This window comes from Rhopalosiphum padi, chromosome 1 (assembly GCF_020882245.1).
Source record: "Rhopalosiphum padi isolate XX-2018 chromosome 1, ASM2088224v1, whole genome shotgun sequence".
Taxonomy (NCBI): domain Eukaryota; kingdom Metazoa; phylum Arthropoda; class Insecta; order Hemiptera; family Aphididae; genus Rhopalosiphum; species Rhopalosiphum padi.
In genome coordinates, this window is record NC_083597.1 from 66,446,126 (window position 1) to 66,472,120 (window position 25,995).

The following is a 25,995-nucleotide window of genomic DNA, read 5'->3' on the forward strand; positions in this document are numbered from 1 at the left end:
AAATTGGTATTGGTATTTTGTTTTATATAGCATATTATAGGAAGTAAAAACGAGAAAAACGCATTTTCGAATGTATTAAAGTTGTAAACGCTATCCCTCTCTGGTAATTAAATAATATAATAAAAACATAATTGTATATAGTATATATATAATTATTATTTATTATAACAGTAGTTAAATGCTAGTTGGGAATTACGAGTGTACGACCAAAATATCAAATTTCAGTGCGCTAGCACTATTTTCCTTTTCTCACTATCGTCCCGGATGAAAATGAAACTACCAAACGAAAATAATAATAACATAGCATAAGCGCAAACGCACAGAGTTCGTTCACAATATATAATGTACAACGACGACGAGTATAACGAGCGTTTACCGCGTTTTCCCTAGGACACGGGTAATTAAAGCCGAAAGGTTCGACCGCAAGGGATTAAACAAACCTTTGCGCCATTGCGACACATTTCCTACTCTCGTATCCTACCCCCAACACTGTCCCTACGGTAGCGTGTATGTACATATCCCCGGCAGACTTTATATATATATATATATATATATACACTAAACTTCCGGTATAGATATATAATATATATTATTAGGAGGACGAGGACCGTTTCGCGTCGTATTTGTACGTGGCATTTTATACATTCACCTGCAACTTCGACCCTCCACCAACGCTGATCGGCTTACAAATACGACTTTGGCGTAAAAACTTCTACACACTCACACCACCCCAAACGAGTTTTATCGTTACACTTTGAACGGCCAGCAACATACAGTAGTACCTGCTGTACACCACCGTTGGTATAAGTTATGTTTTATTACATTCGTATATATATAAACATATATATATAATACGCGCATATATGACTATAGAGATATACGTGTATAAGTTATGCATAGTAATCGGCAAATGCACCGTCACTGTAGTAAAGACATCAATAACTATAATATATATAATACTGTTCCAAACTTTATTTATATTTTATATTATCGATAAAAGCAAGTACACCACGCCATAAGTATAAATAATATTATTGTATAATAATATAGAGTTATATAATTTAAGAAATATTTTATATTTTTTTGAATGTCGAAAATATTTACTATAGCTAATTTTCATCATATAATGTTGATAAAAGCACACCCTAACCCTATAATATGACAGCGACTTTTATACCAATAATAATAAAATTAATTTTCAAAATTAACTTCATACATATTCGGACATCGATAGATCATCTAATTTACATTTTAATTTAACTGTCTAAGATGACTAATTTACTGAAGGTAATAACGTTATTGTAAATACTAAATAGTATAACTACAACTTAATTTTTACATGTCACTCGAATTAAAAAAATAATATAGGTAATAAAAGAGGGACGTGCAATCAATACTAAAAATGAGCTTTACGTAAAAATATTTAACGACTATAAATACTCCAGTGTTTAGCTCGTCGTACCATACGGAAATCATCTAACTACCTTCCATTTAACTGAAATGTATAACCCAATAATATATGTTGAACGAAAAAGTTACTATAAAATAATTATATAACTAGCGATAGAAAGTAAAATATTAGTGTAATATATGTAGTATTATACCTTATACTGATCAATGTGATTAGTTTATTATAATCAACTATTTTGTAAAAAAAATATATATAACGTAATACAACCAATCAACGATGGTATCATAGCTGTTAAGACAATACCTCAAATATTATTATGAGAACATAAAAAAAATATTAATCTACTCTCTTAGAAAATTGTAAAAAAATCTATTAAAGCGGAAGTAAAAAAAACTTCAATCATTTTCAGCGTTAATCTCAAAAAGTTTTGAAAGTGTGAACATATCACAAGATCGCATGTTTATAAAAACCTTCAAAGACTGGTTCGCTCAAAAGTCGATTATAAAGCAAATTAACGACACGGGTACACCATACTATACATCAGTGTGAAATGTACATCATATAAGTTCATGGTTTCAAGCTACATTTACCTCTTACAACTTACCGCTTCTGCGATTCTGATCGTGTTCTATACGACCGGGGTATACCGACCTACATCATTATCACGCGTATTAGGTATTAATTTGATCAGTTTGATGCATAATGTGTGTAAGTTGCATAGAACAATAAAATAATATGTGGTTATTCTGTCACAAATTCAAGTCACAATGATTAAATTAATATTATTTTAAATAATATTTCATATTTATACACGTGTTCCCGGCGGGTTTTAGTTATACATATTTTTTTTCACAACTATCTATCGTTTATGCTGAGTGAAAATCATATTTATATAATAACTTACTATGGTGCGAATGAAAGGATTATTCGATGCGCGGGGTCTCTGTTTGCGTTTGATAACTAGAATTTCATAGAAATGTACTAACTGAAGCACGAGTGTAAACAATAGTGGTATTGTCTAATCCGCTTAATACTGAATTACTGTTGTATGCCTGTGTTAATAATGTAGTCATATAATGAAATGCGCTTGTAAAAACACGCACTTAAATAGAAGCCTGTTTTGTCGACAGCAACATTTTCTCAAAAAAATAGTACATAGGTGTTCAGTACTAGTATATTATATTTATTTTGTTCTAACTGAAATCTTTTTAAACAATATCAAAAATGAAAATTTGTAAAAAAAAATTATAAAATTAAACTAAAAACACACGTTTGTCGGCGTCACATGTAGTATACCGGTATGTATATTGATTCGTTGCTGTTATGATACACATATTGATTCTCTAATCACAGAAAGATAAAATGCAAGAATCTAATATAACATAGAAATCAAAAGAAACCTAATCCTATCTGTAAAGTTAAGTTAGGTTAATCCACGAGTTAACTCATTGTTTGTGGTTATTATTGACTTAGTATTAACGTATTGTAAAGGTAGAAACGGCAATAAGCATCTCCCATGTGGCATGTGCCTACAGATAAATTTACTATTAATAAACCATCATATCTACAAACAGTAAATGATGAACTTTTAGTTTGTTATATATGTACTGTTTTTATGGAAAAGGACCTTCGCAGTCATCAGTTTAAACACGATTAAGGATGTAGTTGGACACCGACGATAAACGAAATTATTGTTAATCCAACCGAAAAACGGTCGTTCAATGTTCTCACAGTAGCCCTAAACGTTCGCGATAATAACCATCATCATTGACAAGGATATAGGATTTTTTTAAATATATCTAGAAGTTTATTGTAAGAGCGAGCTGCAATTATTGCAATGTTTGTAACTTAAAAATCTCTTAATTTATGTATTTATTATTATTGTGTGCGTTCTTCTCGTCAGGAGAACGTTTAAATATAACAATATTATATATTATACAACGTTCAACGAAGGCAAAAATTCAATTCAATGATATTCATACTACATAGATTAGGTATATTGTAATTATGTTTATTTGTAATCGATATTTTTAAACGTCTAAATAAAATGTATCTGATATTAAATCGGTTCTTTTTCATTTATATCGATTTATTTTCTTCTTGGAATAAAATTAATATAATAGAAATAAAAAATAAAAACATTTAACTTTTATGTATAAGTAAAACGTAAAACTACTAATTTTTATTCGTAATTAAAGTTTTTATTTTCTAAGTCACATCCGTTGTCATTGTTTATTATATTTGATAAAAACTATTTTTATAATATTTAAATTATGGAAAAAAGAATTTCGCATTATTTTGCAGTATAATACAGTTTAAATAAACAAAGTCGAAGCTGTTGTTTCGGTGTGTCGGCTACCCTTATCGAAAAAATAGTCTCTATGTATATTGCATCTCGGAGCGCAATCATTTTTATTAGGGTGTACACTATTGATCTAGAAACGTGCTCGTACACTTTCTCTCTCTCTCATGCTTTTTCGTGACTACGCGCGATTGAAGCATTTCGTTTTATTTGGCAAAGAGTTATATTTAAAATTCGTTAATATACAAAATAATACGACCGCCGAGAACACCATTATTAATTTAATGACATTTAATCTATATATATATATATATTAATTTTCATGTATCTACCATGTGTCAAAAACAATCAAAACATATATTTTTTAATTGATTGTGGTTACATTAAAAATTCACTTGTAAAAAAAGAATTTTAATAAAATATAATTTTCACGTTTTATAAAATATGGTAACTATTATACTAAAAACCTTCTCCGGTCTCAAGATAATGTTATTACGATTAAATGTAAATGTATACTTATCTTATAAAATTGTTAAATTATACTTACTACCTTTTATGCATATTACAATAATTATACCTACCCTATTTTTTTATCAGTTTCTAATACATGGACTATGGTACCACACAGATTATAATATTATGTGTACAAACAAAACGTTATTACAGAATTATATTGGGTTAAATTAATTATCTTCACTGTTGATATTTTTTTATTTATTTTTTATGTATATATAAACCTTTGCAGTTATAAAGACAACGAGTTCTACCAATATTCACCTTTTAATTTAATTTTCAACTTTCATCGCATCCATAAAGCAAAACTAATGACTGAATAATCGTAGAACTATACTGTATAAATAAATTGTATTGTATAAATTTGAAATAATAAATTATAACATTTAATCATTTAAAATAACCAAATTTGAGTAATCATCATTATTTTAAATACGTTTTTTCCTTCCTTTATTTGTGTGATGCGATGATTTAAATTATTCATACAAAACATTTCTGAAGTATATCATTTTATTTAATTTCCCCTAGTCATTTAGAATATTTATCATAAATAACTTTACGCATATAGGATGTTTATGGCAGTAAATGAAGATTTTAGATTTTAACAAAGCGCACAATAATAAACCCACACTATCTCATTCATATTACATGTTATCTACTGTATATGACAATTTATAAAAAAAAAACGTAAACTTCAACTATGATTGAAATAATAATTGAGTAGTATTCAATCAAATTGAATAGGTAACGATTTTATAGAATGCAATAAATGGCTTACACGAAATATGTGTCTATCAGTTTTGGTAAATAGTTGAAGTTAAATTCAATAATACATTCAGATTTCAAAATGTAAAGATAAAAACTAATATTTAATCCCACCAAAATTTAGAAAAATGAAAAAACAAAACCATTGAGATATTTTATCAAAATCCAAACATTACACATAATACTATACTATCGAGTGTAATATTATTAACGAATGAACGTCTATATTAATCTAGCAAACATCGATGTTGAAATATCCTATACTTATTGTTATATATAAGATGTATCTAGTGTAATTGATAATTGCACATTTTAAATTGTTATTAAACTGTCAAATTCGATTCATTCTTTACGTGTATATGATATAAATATATAATATATACCCACTGTAGGTACGTACAGTTTTTATGATAATCTCAATGAACAACAATTATAGACAATTATAACTGCTGCAGTACAAGATTAATTTTTTGATATAATATTATTTTGGAACTATATCCAAACTATTTTTCTTACAGACTGGAGTCCCATTAAAATAACGTAGTACAATTATCCACGCCACTGGCATCTCAGTGATTAACACTTTGTGTACGGCTCATAGAACGGATGTATATAGTTAGGGATAATTTGACAGTTAATATAACAACCAGATCGTTCAATATTTATCTATCAATTTTCAAAGACGTACTGTGGCCGGAATTATTCATAGGAAACGAATTTACTGAATATTCCTAATTATATTGCTATTATATGCTTATAAGATATAAGTTACAACGCTTAGAAATATGTTAGATATCTAATATTAATAATTGGGAACATTATTACAATGTATTTGATATTTGTGTAAGCCGATATGCCGAGTGTTATTATATTCTTACAAATTAATCGTTTTTAGAAGTTTTCGCAAGACGTTATCTGTAAATTGTGAAATCAAAGATAAATATTATAAGCATTTAATATATAAAAGAAAGATAAAATGTTCAAACTTTATTCACAGCTCTAGCCTTGGTCATTGGTTAATTAATTCTATGAGTACTTGTTGAGTATTAATAATTATTCACGCTGTATAGTAACATGCACAATATATAACTCTAGGCTACCGCCTACTAACGTGTAGGTACCATATATTTTAATAAACAAACATAATTAATATATTTTTACATTATTTATATTATACTATGTAGGTACATCATATAAGAAAATAAAGTATTAATTAAATATATTACCAATGATAGCTTTAGTAATATCTATCCTACTCTCACTTTTTACCCGCACTGCAAATTTACACATGAAAAATATAATTGATGCATATTTAAACACTGTTATATAACATTATGCAATATCATACAAAATGCATATTAATACATATTAGTTATTATTAAAGTCATAAAATTATAACTCATAATAATATGTAAAAGTGTGACTATTATAATAATTTATTATATATTGTTGAAAAAACTTTGAATGAGCTATAATATTATTTTAGAATAGTGCCTACAATGGCAAAGATATATTATAATAAGATCATAAAGCGTATGAGATAACATAACTCCATTATTAAACGTATATTTTAATAGATGCACGGTAGAAATATTTATAACTAAATAATATTCATATGACTGACAAATATATTAAAATGAAATTCCGCACATTTTAAGAAACCAGCTATTTCTTTATAGTTAAGGAATACAATGATCAACTATATGGTAGTTTAATTTAAAATAAAATGGTTAATTTTAAAAATATTTTAATTCCCTTATAATATTGTTTTCTTTTTGTTTTGATTGTAAATTACGTCAACAATTGTCAATTATTTATCACGACCACCAAGATAAATATCATTTAAATTATAACAATAAACTAATTGACGAACAGCTTCGGTGAACATTATTTAACTCCCTATTTTGACACTTTATTCTTAACTATCTTCATCTTAGTTTATTTTATTTATTTTTAAAGATGCTAAAAAATAATAATTGGCATTTGGAAACGTATTTATAACCAATAGCCGAATTGAATTATGATTCTTCAAACATTTTTTTTTAATCATGAATATTTTATTACTTGTTTTTAACACCGAATTTCTCCTTGACTTATATAATATTATGTACCTAGTGGAGATCGGATAAATTTTAATATTATTATTTATCTATATTGTCACATTTCAACTATTATTTACGCTGCACCATAAACGGTAAATATTCCCTTGTTAAGGGACTCGTCAATAATAACAAAAAAAAAAAAAATTCAAAGCAAAAAAATTCATTGTTCGAGTAACATAATATTTTCAATAAAGCACATTTTACGATTATTGTTTTTTCTTTGAAATTTACAAATACTATTATCACGATTTTGGATCTCAACTGATGATCGAAACACCTACAATACTGTTACGAGTTACGACTATAGAAGTAGGAATATAAAGCGTATGCTATACGCTTTATTACCACCCAAACGCAATATTTTGTCTGACAAAAATGCTGGTATCTAACCGGTTTTGGAGTTCAAAACATGCATAATATACGTGACGGCAAATCACGTAATACTATACGAATATATTTAAATAAAATAGTAGGTATAGGTTATAATAATAACAATTTGCGTATACTGCAGCATTCGTATTATTTGTAACGTGTGAGGACTATAATATACAATTTAAACAGTCCTACATAGTATTATAGATACTGTAGTAACAATAGTATATAATATGTATAAAAAGGGTTGAAAAATAATGTATAATTAAAAAGAGAAAAAGTATACGTGAATATTTTCCCCCTAAGGGTGCAAATGACGCGTTATGATGGTGTTATTATTATCGAATTGTAAAGGTCAGGGGACGGAAAAAATTGGCAACGGACCAGTCGGCACACATACACGCAAACGATCTAACACTGCACGACCGATATATATTGGTAGAGCAGTATTGTGGTAAACATATAATATTTTTATTATATGCATACACGCAGACCTGCAGCAAGTCGCGGCTGGTTGCAATGTGTGCGTATTACGTCATCGTGTGTCCGACCCAAGAGATATGATCAAAACTCAAAAGCGCAGCCGGTTTCGTTCGGCGGACGACGAAAGCAAATAATATATAGCGAAAAAAAAAAAAATAATAATAATATAACAAAAAATAGTCTTTCGCACACGACATATATATTATTATAATAATACGAGGCAGGTTTTTCCGTGTGCAGACAACGTTAAATTATTCATATTATTATCCCACTATGCACGTTTACAAAAAAAAAAAAAATAATACTATTAATTCTGTCTAAAAAAAAAAAGGTTATTCGCATTTTCACCATGTCCTACACAGTACACATCACCTCTTTCCTCTCCTACAATAACCACCCTTCTACTAGTGGCTGTGCATGGCTCGCCGACGCCACCACCACCGCCGCCGCCGACACCCGGGCGCCCGTCTGTAAAAATCGTGTGTGCACGCAAGACGTCCCGACGCCATACACCCATATAGTTAAACTTAAAGCCGCTCCACGCTCCACCCGTCTGTCAGTAAGTCAGTTTGAAAATAAATAATATACATAATAGTATGTAGTAGCAACGAAAACCAAAACACGGCAAATGAAAAGATGAAAAGGCAACGACGACGAACAACTACTGCAGAGAATAAGAAAAGGCGTGAGAAAAAAATCCCGGAAAAAGACTGTCTAAAAAAATATTAGTGCCACAATACAGGTTAGCGTTAGTGTCGTACCTATAGTGTAATTTAGTAGCATATACTTTAATTTACGATAACATATTTGCAAATTAAGCTGTGAGTATAAATATATTATTATAGCGGATCAGTTTTTTATGCGCCTTGTTGGTCGTGGAGAGATTATACAAATTAATATAATATAGTAAATTATGTAAATATTATACTGCGTCTTCGCCATACTATATTGCCTCGATTTTCAGAAAAAAAATTTTCATCGAAAACTGTATAATAATATAGTAACAATGAGTACTAGCACGAATTACACCCACTCCCGTTAAATATTTAATTAACATGCCCGGCATTATCGATGTGTAGGTAAACAGTTTTCGCAAAACGCACTCCTATATGGAAGAGTCATTTTTAATAAATTATATTATTTTATATGTTAAACGTCCATATTAGATACCCATAAATCGTATTACTACACCGTCAGACGATTCTGTAATAATAAAAATCATAATAATAATAGTAAAAATAAAAATAATTATAATAAAACGGGGGATCCTTTTGAGTTTTGTGTTCAATTTCCAAGAGGTTATACAATTAATTATTATTATGCAAATATTTACTTATTTATCCATAAAGAGATGATATTATGCTAAGGTAGTAATTTTAGTACCTTATTATATTACACAATTATAAATGGAAAAGTGGTTGTCGCGACTCATGCGTTATACGAGTAGGTAGTATAATTACCTTTAAAACAAAACCATGTTAATATTATTATGATTATAAATTCAATTTATTTATTTATTAATCAGTAATCACGTGATTCCGGATTACATTTTTAAAGGTGTGTGTTGTTATATTGTGAATTTCATTCATAATTTTTATATCAATTAATTTATTGTAGGATTGATTATCATTAATGTGTTACATTAATGTTTTCATATTATTTTCATTTCGTTTTAATAGTAGATGTATTCCTAACGCTAAGAAATTTCAACAACTATACCTGCCTATTTTTTTTTTACAGTTCTGATCACCATTATTTTTATCTTGATATAGAATGAATTAAATAATTTCGATCAACAAGCATTGAATGTTAAATCAATAGTCTCTAATACAAACAAATAGCTAGTTCGATCTTATTTACAAATCAATATATTATATTAATAACTTTGCTGTGAAATTTATTAATATTTAAAAAAATTTTAAAATACTATTTTAATTAATGCATTCATCCTGTATATAAGTGTACATTAGTTAAATTATTCGATTAAATTACGCTTAATATTTTAAAAATTGTAATAACAAAAAATACTAAAATAGTAGGTACGTGTGTACAACAAACAACATAATTTTCATCTTCGTTTCAACACTCATATTATCTACTGATAAAATTCTTCAAAATTCAGCAACATAATTAATTGGTTTTATAATACGTTTTAGTGGACACGACTTTAAACCATGCTATAACCACTATATATACAGCAATATAATTTCATTTTCTATTAGATAACACTCATGTCGCGTACAAATTGTAAAATACAAATCTGAATACATTTAAATTATAATAATACATAAATAATAAACACAAGTATGAACTTTAAAACATTATATGAAATATAGTCATACAATATCGGTCGAGTATTTTTTTTTTATCTGTTTATGTTTTATTTTTACAATTAAATTATTTTAAAAGCCCGCTTCATTAGAATACACATTGATTGTGTTTCATATTATTATAATATATAGACATAAAGAATATTATACCATAATACACAATTACACAATACCTTTAATCTATATAACCATTTAGAAAGCAATTTCTTTCGATCGTTTAAAAACAATTTTATTAGATGTTATAAATTCATTGTAAGCATATAATAATAATATTTTATTACAAAACTGTCTATGCTCATCGCTATATATAAAACAAATAAATAAAAAAAAACCTTTCTGTCAACACGATATTTTGCCATCGCACAAACGGCCCATCAAGTATATACTATATTCATTGTATTATTTTCCCTAGCCATTAATCAGTGTTTAAGAATCAAATTGATTTTGACAAAATATAATATTACTTCGACAAATATTTAATTGATATATATATATATATATATATATGTATATACTGGATATAATGACATAATAATAACGTTTATACTCAAACATTGCAGTATTATGGTATAATGAAACAACCGGAACGATCTAATGATCCGTTTTCAATTCGATATAACTATATTAACAATGTTATGGAAATAATAAGCTTATCAATATTCAAGCCTATCAAAAGTACGTTAATCGTCAAAATATTTTTTCAACTGTTGATGTTATATTATTTTTAACCGTATACAATTTAAATAATGACACATTATATTTTAATAAACGGAATGTCGAATATTGCGCGAAATATACGACAACTTCAGGTTATTGGGCCAAATAATCGTAATTATTACTGTGAGCTATCATCTATATTTGGGAACCAATATGTTTTAATATCATTAAGCGTATAAGTATTTATATGAATATGTATGGACGTATGTATGCATGTTTATATATATATATATATGTGTGTGTGTGTGTATTCTATTATATTATAGTATAAAGACCATCGTAATGGTTGGATACTTTTTTTTGCGTTTTTACGATGGTAAAATCGCACTCTGTTATAAAACCTCCGAATCGGGCGGGTGCGTGGTTCTAGTTTTTACGACTTTCAGCTATGTAGACAACATTTTAGATGCGAAGGCGACACGCCCGTGTTTTATAGTAAACATCGAAGTTTAAGTTCGGGGTTAAAGTCTAATAAAAATATATTTTACCCTAACCGTTCCCGTATCGACTTTACACTTTTATAAGGAGTTTTGGTAGTGCATGTGTGTGTATTATAATAATATATTATAATGTCATTTTTAATTTATTTTTGTTTCCATAACCGGTAGTCGCCAAGATGTTGATTTAGCGTTATTAAAATACTATTAAAATACAATTATTGTTTATTGTTATTATTATTTTTATTTCTGTGGTTTTCACTCCTACGAATTTCTGGATGAGTGAATTGAAATTATTATGAAATTTTTTTTCAAAACACACAAAAAGGTTAGAAAAGGTTAGGAAAATACTGAAATCTGAATGCAATATAATGTGTAATGACATATTATTTGAATGTGTCAACAAATAAATGAGAGTTATATAGGTGTGTGGTTTTTTTTTTTAATAGGAAAAGTGTAGTTGATGAAAATAAAAACATACACGTTGTGAAGATATACACACGAAATTGTACTTAATAATGTACAATGGTAATGCAATTCAGATAAAATAGAGATACCGACGTTGAGTACCTATATTCATTTTTAATTTATTTTAGTGATTTCTTTTGTTCAAAAGACGATATAAACTAAACAATTAAAAAAAAAGTTATTTAAAAGACAAGAATTTTTCCAAAACCCCAAGAGTTATTAGGTCCGGGTAAAATTAAACCAATTAACATAAAATTGTATAATATTGGGAATCATCTAACCTAATCAAAAAAATGTGAAACAAAATAGCTGTGACTTAAAAGTTGATTTAAAATTAAAACAGTTATCGTGGCCTGCTTAGATACATTAAATAAAAAAAATATAAGTGTGTAAATGAAGTAACTACAGTAACTTCTATCTCTTGACAAAGTATATCCACTAGGGGAGGTCTCTTTAATCTGTTATTCCTGTGATGTTTATTATTATCTGCACTAATGCTACTGCAATGTACAGTGCTGCGCGTTTAGTCGTAGCTAATACCTAATCATAGGAAAGTGCTTTTTTAACGATATAGATGTATTTTTACACAAATACACACACGAGGTGCACCATAATTATAAGTATATAGGTTACAGCATGAGTAAATATATTATTATTATTAATATTATTATATATTTCGCGTCGTTTGATGTTTAATACGCGGCCACGTGCCAGCCATGGTAAAATTATTACACTACATTTTTTTCATGGCGTCACATTGTAGTATTATTATATTATTAATATTACAACCATCAAAAGAGAAAAAGAGAACTGCATACGTTTTTGGGAGAATACAATTAACGTTTCAGTGGTGGTCTCAAAAAAAATATGAGTTTAATCATTTGACAGTTCAGCGTTCCGTGGAACAGTTTTCCGCTCTTTTCCGATGACCACATATTACGTACGTTCATTGGAGATTGAACGCTATAGCAGTGGTAGTGATTTCCCATGACTAATAAAATATAGTAGTGGAGGAAGAGGAGTATAAACGTAGACACGAATCGGACTGAAAGAGTACTGTAGAATAAGGATCAGAAAATTCGTACAAAGTATTAAACTTTGTAAAGCAAATATCTATTACGGAACACACACACACACACAAATATATATAAATGCTGCACACACATACAATCCATAACGTGTGGCAATCATTCTTACTCCACTGGTGGCAAACACTCCATATATGTGTATACGGGATGTTGCAGTGTGTTGTAGAATTGTACGGGTGTACGTGTTTCTAGGTGAGGACTGCAGTAGTAACTGGTAAGGGAAAAGCGGAGATTCCAAAGGGCACACGACTATTATACTCAAGTGTTGTCTAGACACAGACACATTTGCTCAGACGAATTATTAAAAAAGTTTGACCGGAAAGTTTTCGTGCGTGCACTTATTAGATACAGGTTTAGGGGACAAGGAGAAAGACAGTAAGACGAACGGGTGAACTTATGGCGTGAGAGGGTCAGGAAAAGTTTTACTTGAGGCGAGAATTTGCCGCCACCAGTGAAGCGCAGAATATACGATAAAAGTATGTTTCTGGGTATCATTTTTGAGTGTTCTCCGAATAATACAAGATAATGTAATATGCTACTATCCATACGGTGTAACCGATAAAAGATTTTTACCCGTCTCTTCTCCGAAATCACTTCCGTTTATCATTGAACGGAAGCTTCAGCACAAATAACTTTATATATATATACGTATATATATATTATAATATATATACATCGTAGTTTCTCGACTTCTAAGATTAATTCCGAACGGTATGTATTTATTATTATTATTTTCTTCTCTATATTTTAACATGATTATTGTTATTACAGCGCAGGTATATAATAATATAAAATAAATATTTTTCCTTTTCCTCACTATGGTGTATATAATAAAGTACCAACCCAACGCTCGGTCAATCCGAAGGATAATCCCCCAGAGGTTTTATGCCGGACAAACAACATTACATAATGTATAATATGTATGAGAGAGGTACCTATATTGTATGTATATATATAATTTATATATATATATACGTATTACACTTACTCATATATATATTTTGGTTGTGCAAATCGAATTACCATCTCAAGGCTCGAGTGCACGCGATAATTTCGTTTTCATGTAGGTACCTCTATATATATATATACGTATTATACGTGTATATAATAAAATAGTTTTTCCCCGTTTTTATATTTACGTGTCAACGCCACTATATAACATTATGCGAAACCACATGCGCGCACTGGAAAACCTGGGGTTTTTTCGGACAATATTTCAATCTCGCTTTTTGGGCCCCGGGGAGATAATAATAATATGACGAATACCATGTTTTGCTGATGATGGCCGTTTCTCCTGCGACGTCATTGCCACCAGCGTTAGCCGCCGTTAGTCAATTAAAAATATGTCATACCTTTATCAAATTTGCGAATTATTATTATAAGTATATAGTACCTACTCTCAAAGTCCCAAATCTAACGGTATCTTATTATACTCAACCAACAACGCTGTATCTTGAATCCTTTTCTGAAAGCGTTTTACAGAAATAATAAATACATGGATATATCATACACAGTTTTGAAACATAAACTCTCCTATCTTTATATAATTATATATAATTATATATATATATGATTTATACTATGCAACTAAACAAATTAAGGGCCACTATACATACATATATAATACACGATATAAACAGCTACCTATATACAAAAGATAATGCGTAAAATATGTATACTTGTATAAATAGTAAAATGGAAAAAAACAATTTCTATCTCAGAGGTGAAATCTTAAATTGAATATGGGTTTTAGTTTGTTATTTTTTTTAATACCATTTATATGGATGATACGATCTTAACTTGGCACGAATTTAAAATAATTCATTGATAAACGTTATCTTTTCATCGCAAACTGTAGTAAATATTACTTTTATTCTTTTGTTTTCACATTTAAATCGTAACATGATATTATTTAAATTAATATGGTACATAATAATACCATTATTGAATATAAGGCATTTTCAAAATATTAACAAATATTTTTATTATTTTTGCAAACAAATGTATATCATTTACCATAAACTGTCGTTAATTAATTTTAATCAAACGGACTTTAATAGTGAAAAGTGTTTAACTGAATGTCTTGAACATAAACAAAGCAATTAGGTTTGTATTATTATAGAATATTAGTCTTGCAATTAATAAGTTTTAGTGAACTCTAAGTAATTCAACTGAATTAGCCCAAACACGAAAATTAAATTAACCTAACCGTCAATTCGTTCTTCTTGCTTTCTGAATTGTAAACACTGGTAGGTAAGCCCAGAAACACCAAAACTTCATCAAAATACAAAATATAATAGCAATAAAAAAAAAAATGTATTATTTTTATATTTTACATGAGATAAATTTAATAAGACTGCATTGCGTATAAAACATAAATATATATATATATATATATATTCTATTATAATATTTGTATAACGTCCAAATTAGTGACTACGCTAAAATTATAAGTTTAAAAATAAAAATGTCCCTGATACTACGTATGATCTACTGAATGTACACGATCTACCAAATAAAAAACAGGATAAAACGAATTTTTTTTATGTTGATGAATATTCATGTTATAACAAATAACTATAGTTAAAGTCAAACAATTATACATGAAAAATGACCTACGCAGCTGAAGTTAATTTTAGATCAATAAAAAAAGAAAATCAGTAAATTAATAAAACGTCACCATATTAATGCTATTACAACAATAGATATCCTATATGTCTATTCCGATGTCTGTACTAGTTTATAAAGTTATTTAAGTTTACTTACTATCATTCCTACTTTCAACTTAGTCCAATATTATAAATAACCTATATTGGCTAGATTATTATTTCTAAAATATTTTTTCTTAAAAACATGTTCTTTAACAATTGTATTCAAATGTACACGTTTTTAAACAAAATGTTTTTATTTTTAAAAAACACAGAAAAAAAATACTATAAAAAAAAATTGTATAATATTAATTATTTAAAATTTATTTAGAAATGATAATTTTATATAGTCTATCTGGTCTTTTAATACTTTTAATATTACACAAAATATTACACAGTTAACGTTTACATACTAATCAATTACATACGTTTATTGAATTTTTAAAGTGTTTTCTTAAAACAAAAAAAAAAACAGTATCAATATTACATGTTATTCGTATTGTATTCAAAACAATCATTATCAGAATTATTGTTTAAATAGTTTCATCTGCGAATTGAAAACTAAATAAGTTGTTTTGAAAGTTAAATCACACGAATCTTTATTTATTGTACTACTATACCATCATATATGTTAAAATATTTATAGTAGAAACGAATAGTAAAGCTAACTGCACAAATCAATCTAAAATAGATTATTGAATTATCAAAATATTGAAAAATATAAGTGTTTGAAGGGCCTGTGTCAGCGTCTTCGATTTTATATTTAATATAAATATTTAGTTAAACTAAATTGTTTTCAGCGCCGGGCAAACTTATAATAGCACTGACTTATTTTTTTCCGAAAAAGTGTTAAACTATAAGGGAAGTGGTACTATTGACGACGACTAATATTCAACATAAATAGTTAATATTTCTATGTCGATATCGGCGTGTCGTTTGCACTAACTTTATAATAAAATATAATGACTTTGTACTCACTCGTAAATTAGAGGAAGTCTGTATAATTAGGTAATGTATTTATGGTTGTATTGTATGCGCATGAACGAACGCTGTGTTAAAACAGGAAAACCATGTAAAAATTAAACTCATTCTCTCTGGCGGCGTAGATCACGCGAGCGGAATAATACTACATTATAGATACATATATAATATTGTATAATATAACTTGCAGTATACATGTGTGCCAGTACTAGCGTTGAGATCGGTGGCCTTGGCGTACTTTGGCGTAAGTTATTACGTGTATGCCGTTTATTATTATTGTGATTGTCGTATTATATTATGTTGATTTATCGTCAGTATAATCGAACGCCTTCACGTGAGTCGGTCGGCTAAATACACAATATTATACTCGCGCACTGAAAGGGTTGAGAAAAGTGACTATGAAAAGGAAAAAAAATTGAATAGCGTGGTTTGCATATATCTACCATTCCGTCGTCTCTGCATTTTTACCCACAAAATCTTCCGATTCTCCTTTTAACGGCACCCCCACCCCTTATTGCGTGCACGCAACGAACTATACAAGATATATGTATATTATAATATACAGAAGCTCAAACACCTGTTAACCCTTCACCGCTGCCGTGCTTTTCTCCTCGATCCCGTTCACTGTGCAGACTTATACATCGTGTGTGTAAATATATATATAGATATGTGTGTGTGTGTGTGTGTGTACGTATTTATAAGCCTTCACACGCACAGTTTATCGGTCGGTCTGACTTGATAAATGGTCGAAGGCGCCGGCTATACTACAACACCAGTGGTGGTGGTTTAAGGTATACGTATATATTTATATATATATATAAAAGTGATCGCATAAAACGTGTATATGTGTGTGAAAGATGGAGTAAAAAAAAGGTTATATGTATGTATACATAAACATAACGTATTCGCGTGTATATACTTTCTTTGCACACGTTATATGTAAGTGTGTGAGTTTATAAGCGCGGTTGTGTGTGTGCTGATGCCTAGGCGCCTGCTAAATGATTCATGACGGGCAATCACTTTGTGACGTAATACCATCTCCTCTTCCTCTTTTTTCACCACTAACGCGTCCTCTGTGCCCACCCACCTGCACCGCTGACGCCGAAACACCGTCACTCTTTTTCTGCGATTCTTCTACACGCGATCCTGTTCTCGTTTGTTTATCCGTCCGTTCGTATATCTTTCGCTTTTTTTCTATCCTTAGACTTAACAATCGGTTTAACAACGCACAGCGTTTTTATTGCGAATACTGAGCACGCAGACCTCGAAAACTGGTAATTTTTCTTATCCCCACCACCCTTCAATAAACTGCTCGTATATAACATTAAACTCATGTTATATAACTATAATATATATTATTATTTCACCGAGGTTGTATTTTTCACATCTGAATATCATTATTATACTATTTGTTTTAATTAATTTTGTTTTACCGTTATATTCACCTCTTGTCAAAAATTACGTATAAAAATTGTATTTTTGTTTTTAATTTATCAATGTCATACCTAAAAGGAGGGTTTTTTCATGGTTTTTTTTACAATAAAAAGGAAACATTTTGTTTCCCGCATTGAGATTGTTTTTATTATTTATTTGTTTTTTTTTTAATAATTATTCCGTTTCATTTAAAACTTATTTTATCGAATGGTTTGTTTGAAATAAAAAAATCATAATACAATCGTTTTACATATTAATAACAATTTAACACAACGAATTTATATCTTTGAAACACATTTTTATAGTTGCATCTTGAAAGTTTGCTAATCCTAACATATCTACATCTACATAATATATATAATCGGTATGTACATTAAACTATAATACAAATGTATAATGTACTATAAAGTAGTTACCACAGAGATTTTTCCGATTCAAATTACCAATCTTTATATGAATTGTTTTGATTAATTACTCACAATCACGTTTGCCTGCACTTTATTAACACATCAGCATAATATGCTATCTATTAAAATAATTGTTTCGGTTTTAAACTTTTAAATTTAAATCCTAGATCAAATATCTCATGAAATTATTCCTGTAATTATCAAATATTTATTAAATTAACTGTATTCGTTATTAATACATATTAACTATACTTTATTAGTTATTACACAATCTTGAATCAAATTAAAAGCATAACGAATATGACATATTTTTATTATGGTGTGCATGTACTGAACTGAAGACTATATTTAATATTTATTTTAAACTTTTCATTTAATTATCGCATATTGACAATATGAGAAAAATAGTTGTGAGTCGTAATATAATATAATATTGTTATTATTATTATTTTTTTTGTCAAAATATGTGATTCGAATCAGTGTTTATTTATAGAATATAAAATAAAGATAATAACAGTTATATCATTTTTTTAAGAAGATGACAAGTAGCAAAACCTTATTATTATTTTCATAATTTAAATGGCTAACCTTCTGTATTAAAATAGGTACCATTCTTTTAAGATGGCGTAAGGTATTGTCTTTCATTGATAAGGATAATTTTTTTTTACATTGTTGAACAACTTTTCATCGAATTATCTGTACCCATTAATTGCTAGTACATTCATGATTTGTAACTGAATGACTTTATGAAAAGGTAAGTTTGTAAAATATCAGAGAACAATTTTTTATAAGCTTTAACACTATTGTTTGGTATATTTGATATGGATAATAAATTATAGTAATTCTGTTTCTACTGCTCATATTATACGTATTATATTATATCATATATGTAAAAAAAAAATACTTCTTTATAAGCTCATGAAAATTAATCACGAGATCAGTATGAATTATACAATTTAACTTTTCTATGTATAAATTGGATCCATAATGATACTATTGATTTGTGTTTCCATAATTAACCATAAAATTATATTTATCTTATAATATTATTATATGTTATATACGTACCTAGCATTAATATGAAATACATTTAACACTACCATACATTTTAAATTTACAAACATTTTACTCTTGTATAGATAGACTATCTATACTCGTATATATAATATGTATATAATATTTATATATTATATATACATATTATAATCATTACAGAGTACAAATCGTTACTTTATTGTAACTGCTTTTACTGTATATTTGTTTTGTTTTTTTTTTTGCCATTTATTTAACCACGACTAGAGTAACATAAAGGCGTGTTATTATATTATTCTCATAGTAACGACAATATAGAATTCAAAACACGATTTTCATTAAATCGCGTTTACTTTAAAACGAATAACGTTTCTGTATCAAGTATCGGTATACGTATTTATATATATATATATATTAAATATCGGATTATTGCCAGAAAAAACTTTTTTTTAAAAGTAATAATAATAGTATCAGCATTATATTATTATACTATGCCCATCGTTGTCGATCGTCGCGTGAAAAACGTTTTCGTGAAATCCTTAATATATAATATAATACATTATATAATATCATCTAACAAAAAAATCGACGAAAAATATATTTTTACACGCTAGTCACGCGCAGCTATCCGCGCCTGAGGTAGCGGCTGAACCGCTACTGAGTGCGTATGTGTAGTTCGGATCTCTCGAGAATCTATAGTATATATATTATATAGTTACAACACTCGTAGAAATATACACATTTGGCGGGGTCGTCCGAACGAAGAAATAAGTGAGTGTTAAAAGCTCGTGGGTCGTTTAAGGGTGAGTTTTACAACCTATAGCTGGGGTTACTTAAAAGAATTAAAAATGGACGGTAATTGTCGCGACGTTTTTAAGTGATTGCTCCACCCGGTGCAAGGACCGGCGTCACAAAGTTTGTTTTATGCATTTCCCGGACACCAACGAGGGTGCAATATTTTTTCTCGATATATATATTAATTGACCCGTCTTTCCAATGAATTTAATTGCCACTGCGTACACAATATAATATTATTATTGCGTTTTGCGTGCCAGAATACTATATAGCACACATAGCGTATATTTAGTAGTGTGTGCTGATGACACGGCAATTAAAGTGCAAATTAACAGACGAGGCGTGTAGAAAAGAAAATATTATGGTCGACGACGTATAATATAGTAGTAATAGCAAGTGACTATCACCGAGAAAAATTTCAACGAAAAGAAAAACGAGGCTTGGCGACTCGTAAAACTATTGTTATTATATTCGTATAATTGTAAGGCCTGCCACAAGAGTGATGAAAACGATATGGTAGCTGCGGTGGCGGCTAACGGACAACAATGGATGACTATTCATACAGTAGAAGTCACTCGAGGTTAAATAGTGACCCCAACCCCTTATTAAATACATCAGTCCGGACGCGGCGTATAGCACTTATGAAGGCGTTTTAATTATTTCCTACATTTATATATATAATAGTGTACGATAACGGTATACACGATTTCGAGAATATTATTATCATATGCCGTTTCCGGGGGTTGTCAAATTACGACACCATCGTACTAATATACTACGTATATACCTATGTAAATTATTTCAACCTCAACGTAGTATACAATCATATACTCACTTTAAATGCCAGGTATCTAAGTATTGCAGGGGTAAACGTTGATGCATGTATTTATATATATATATTTTTTTGTAATAAAATATAGCAAACTTGATAGCAAAAAAATAAAAAAATAATTTTGATCGCAAAAATATCTACTACTTTTCAGGAATGGTAATCAAACTCTAAAACGTCTATAAAATATATGTAACGCGAAACACTTTTCGAAAAATTATTTATTTCATACTGTACCACCCTTATACCTATGTTTTTAAATATTTTAAAGTGCTGAGTCAATTTCTCTCATTATATATGATCTTAATTACGTCAACCCAGCAATAGTTATTTGTAGCTATAAAATGAAAAATCTTTATTTTAACGAATTATTGGCCCAATTAAGTTGAATATTTATATCAAATAAAATCATAGCCAGTATTAAAACGTTTTAACCTGATATAATTACTTAAGTTTATTGAATAATAAAAAAAATCCATTTTTTTTTCATTTTCTATTTATTTAATAATGCTATCAACATGTTATTATTATGTTTTAATTTAGCACCAACATAGTTAAACATTGGTTCATCTGAAGCTCCGATGTACATTCAAAACAAATTAATTACTTCCGAGGACGATTAAATACTGTCGTTAGAATCAGATGTGCATTGTGTTATATAAGTCGAAATCAACCAATATTAAAGAGTTATAGCCAAACTTAAATACAACTTAATTATCAAGAAAGAATTTTTTCTTTAAAAAATATTTGATAAAATGTACAAAATATGCAGCTTTTATGAAAATTAAAAATTTCGTTTTATTTTACGTTCAACGATAACAACGACCTATTATTGTGTTATTAAGTATACCTGTTAACATGTCTACCAGTATATTCAAATTACGTAGCGTAAAATCAAAATATGTTTATAAACCTAAATTTATAATTATATAGTAAAGTAAACGGATGGGTTGCACAGTTGTTTCGTGTTGTAATCGAAATTAACAATTCACGTACATTATGGTAAAACTAGCGAAACTTATTTGCTGTCAGTTGAATTAACTTGGTATACACAATGTGATATTTTTTAATGGCCGTTATATTTACAAGCATTATGACTGACAAAACACAACGGCTTATAAATATGCAAGATAAAAAATGTATATACCATATATTATAGAACGTTCACCTTAAATGGTTTTATTTTTATAACGTAATAATCTTTTACCGTGAAATATCGAAAAGATTTTAACCAATAAATTGTATATTATTGTGTAAAGCATTTTTTTTTATCATTAACTGATAATGACCACAACATCAGTTATCCAAAAATCATAATTAACGAATTTAATTGGAATATTTAGTAACGTTTGTGTTACTATACTTATATAAAAACAAATATTTTCGATTGTTTGTGGTTGTGTCTCCGGTAACATCGAGATACTTATTACCAGCTGTATTTATATTATAAAACATATTACGTCTCTTCTATATACTTTTCAAAATATACTACATCAACCGAAACGATATCATCACATAATTTGTACGGAATTTGCTGTTGTTTATGGTTCATCAGCTGCAATCGTATATAAGAGATCACAAAATACATTTGGTGACTCTTTATTTTTTAGAAATCGTATTTGATGTTTCAAAAATGAACGCCCAGCTTAAAATAGTGATTAATGTTGACGGCGTAAGAGTAGTAAGTATATACAAAAAAAATATATTTTATGATACGCGGACGATTTTTTGTATAAAAAAGTACAATGACATTTGGTTTGGTTTTCAAAATATTTTTAATCAGTTTCACAATGAACGTCAATGGCTTCAAATAAAAAGAAAATATTGAATAGCTTTTCAGATACACACATTTATATATAAATATAAACACCAGCGAAAAAAAAAATAAATAAAAAGACTTGAGGAAATCGTTTCTACAAATAGACTAAAAATACAACGAAAGCGAATGAGTAAATATACTTTACGACTTGCCGCTTTTGAAAACTAATATTGACAAAATATTTACATTGGCGTATCTTTTTTACTGCAATTGAGGGTGGCAATTATTGTTCGAATAACATTTAATTTGCAAAACGCGTGCCTGTATATAATATAATATATTGAATACGTAAAAATGTGTATAAAATGACGACACATTATTGTAACATTATATATATATATATATATATGTATAAATACGCACTTATTTATTCTTATTACACTTATTGTAATCATATTAAGGTTTATTTTATGAAAGTTAATGAATACTTAAATAATTAACACATATTTTTTACCTTTGTTGTTATTATATTATGTTATACGCTGGTATATCATATCATAACACCGTGTTACTTAAAACATCATTTATGGGATAATTTTATTTTTGATAAAATAATACTTGAGAACGCATATTATTTGTTACTCAAAAATAAATAATGTTTATCCGAGCGAATTAAACATTTAAAAAATTACCAGTACTTCAATAAATATATATGCTTTAATATATAATTCAAGAGCGATAAAAACGGTCTGTGTTTATAGCAAAATATGTGTATACTATACATGCCATTCTGTCTAAGTATATATCAAAGTATGTTGGTAGGTATTATATTTGTAAGCCAAATTGTCTTATAATATGTTAGACATGAACGGATCTGCTTGAACGTTTGTTTTGTTTTTTTATAGACATTATGATAGTCGAAATTATTTAAAACTTTACTACCCTTGAACCCAATCTAAAATCGATTTTATTGCTGAAAAATATATTTTAAAATAAAACCGTTCAAAATAAATAGTAGCAGCTTCATATGCCACAAGCCCGTAGCAGCCATACAACCATAATGCAATATTTACAGATCACATAATACCTATAAATAAGGCTATAATATACAATATGTCAATATAAAATAAATGTTTAGGTACCTATATTATGTATTACTATAATAGAATGTAATTAATTAATATATATTGTATAGAATTGCCCTAATTATTTAATATAAGTTTTATTTAAAGTGTTTTAATTTCTTTATACGTGGAAATATAATAACTTAAATTATACGTCTCACAGATTATAAGAACTTCAATATTTGACCGACCATTTTAAACTATACCTGATGAGCATCAGTTATTTCTATACATTATTATAATACAGATGATTACTCACAATTCCTAAAACAAATTTAAGCATGTAAAACGATATAATTTCACACACCACAAAATTCTCGTATAAATTATACGAGATATTATTATTATTATTATACAATAGATTACATGATATTTGTATGAAAGTATATTAATATAATTTGATACTCGATACAATATACTGATGCTTAGTGTTCAAGTACATATAAATAATACATACACACACACCAAACCATGTACTTTAAATCAACGAAATAGTACTAGTTAATTTTGTGGCATATAAAATAAAATGTTTAAAAAAATCTGGCCGTTGTCAAAGACGATTAATTCAGATCAGTAGGTATACACTATAGCGGAATAAAATGATGAGGAGGCAGTGGCATTTGAATTAATTTTTTTCCCATTAAATTGAATACATGTCAAAAAGTCGACGTAATGCACCCCTTGCTACCACCGTCACTCGTTCGAAACGGCACCAACCTACATACCTACGTACTCGTATATTATATTCGAGCAAAAAGAAAAACTTTTCTGGCATTACGCCACTATAGGCGACTGGAGTTCACCAGGATCCTTACTCCACCACTACACTATTCTCCAGCCACCGTTTTTCCGGCACACGACTTAACCTCCAAAACAACTTTTCAATCAAAAAATTCATATTGCAATATGTATATCTAATCGGCAAGCAAACACTTGGAGTAATGAAAAACACGATTTTTGTATACGTACGATAACTTAGTATAATAGTATATGTATAATATTATTATTACTACTATGATGATATTCTAATCCCGTCAAAACCTTCCCCGATGGTTTAGGGTGCGGTAACAATAATCGGTCGACGGGCGCGTCCCATGGTGGCTGATAGGTTTTATAATATAGAATGCTATAGGTCGCGTACAGCTAATGCGTCGAACAAACACGTACAATATAAATGTATATATTATTTTATATGCGTATATATGTATAGGATAATGTGTGCCAACTAGTGGAACCTTTTAATGCAGCTGAGAGGGTAGGTCATTTTGTTAAGTACGAACTGACATTGAATAGCAAATATTTAATGACGTCCCGCGCTAGCAAACACACGGGCAGGCGTGCACAAACACACATGCACACTCATGTAAGTATTTTCGTGAATTACCAAAATAAGAGCTGTTAAGGCCGTTCATAAAACAGATATAATATATCATACCACATTACATTGTGTTGTGAGTATGTAAAGGTACGACGCACTGCTGGTATCATGCACATATTTTATATACTTGTGATATTATAATATAATTATTATTATTATATACTCGGATGGTGGTGGGGAACTCACTCTAGAGAGCAATAAAATATGCACACAAATACAACGGCGGCGGCGTCATTCCCGATAAAACGGTGGTCGGGAGGGTTGACAAGACGTGAGATGGTGGAGGGTGGTGAGAAGTACACAATTGCTCGTGTAAACACGCAGACGACGAATATCCCGAACGCAGTGGTATCAGCAGCTCTGCCGTCTCTTTATACGCAAGTAGCATATACATAATAATAATAACATTCAGTATACATATATGTATATATTATATAATATATATTATTGACTACGTAAACGCGTAAAGTCTTTGCTCGCGCCCTTATCGTAGTGAAACTTTAAAACACCGTTGCTGCCGTCGTAGTCGTCGTCAGCCACTTAAATAATCACCGAGAGACCCTAAGCTAAAAGGACTCGCAGTCTAAAGTGCTGTTCAACGAGCCAAGATAAACAAATAT

At 28.9% G+C, this 25,995-nt stretch overlaps 1 protein-coding gene across 1 annotated transcript in view; it reads right to left on the minus strand.

Annotated features, from left to right (window-relative positions):
* The window catches only part of LOC132932157 (Krueppel-like factor 6), a 200,422-nt gene that overhangs the window by 114,623 nt on the left and 59,804 nt on the right, over positions 1 to 25,995 (minus strand). The window lies entirely within an intron of this gene.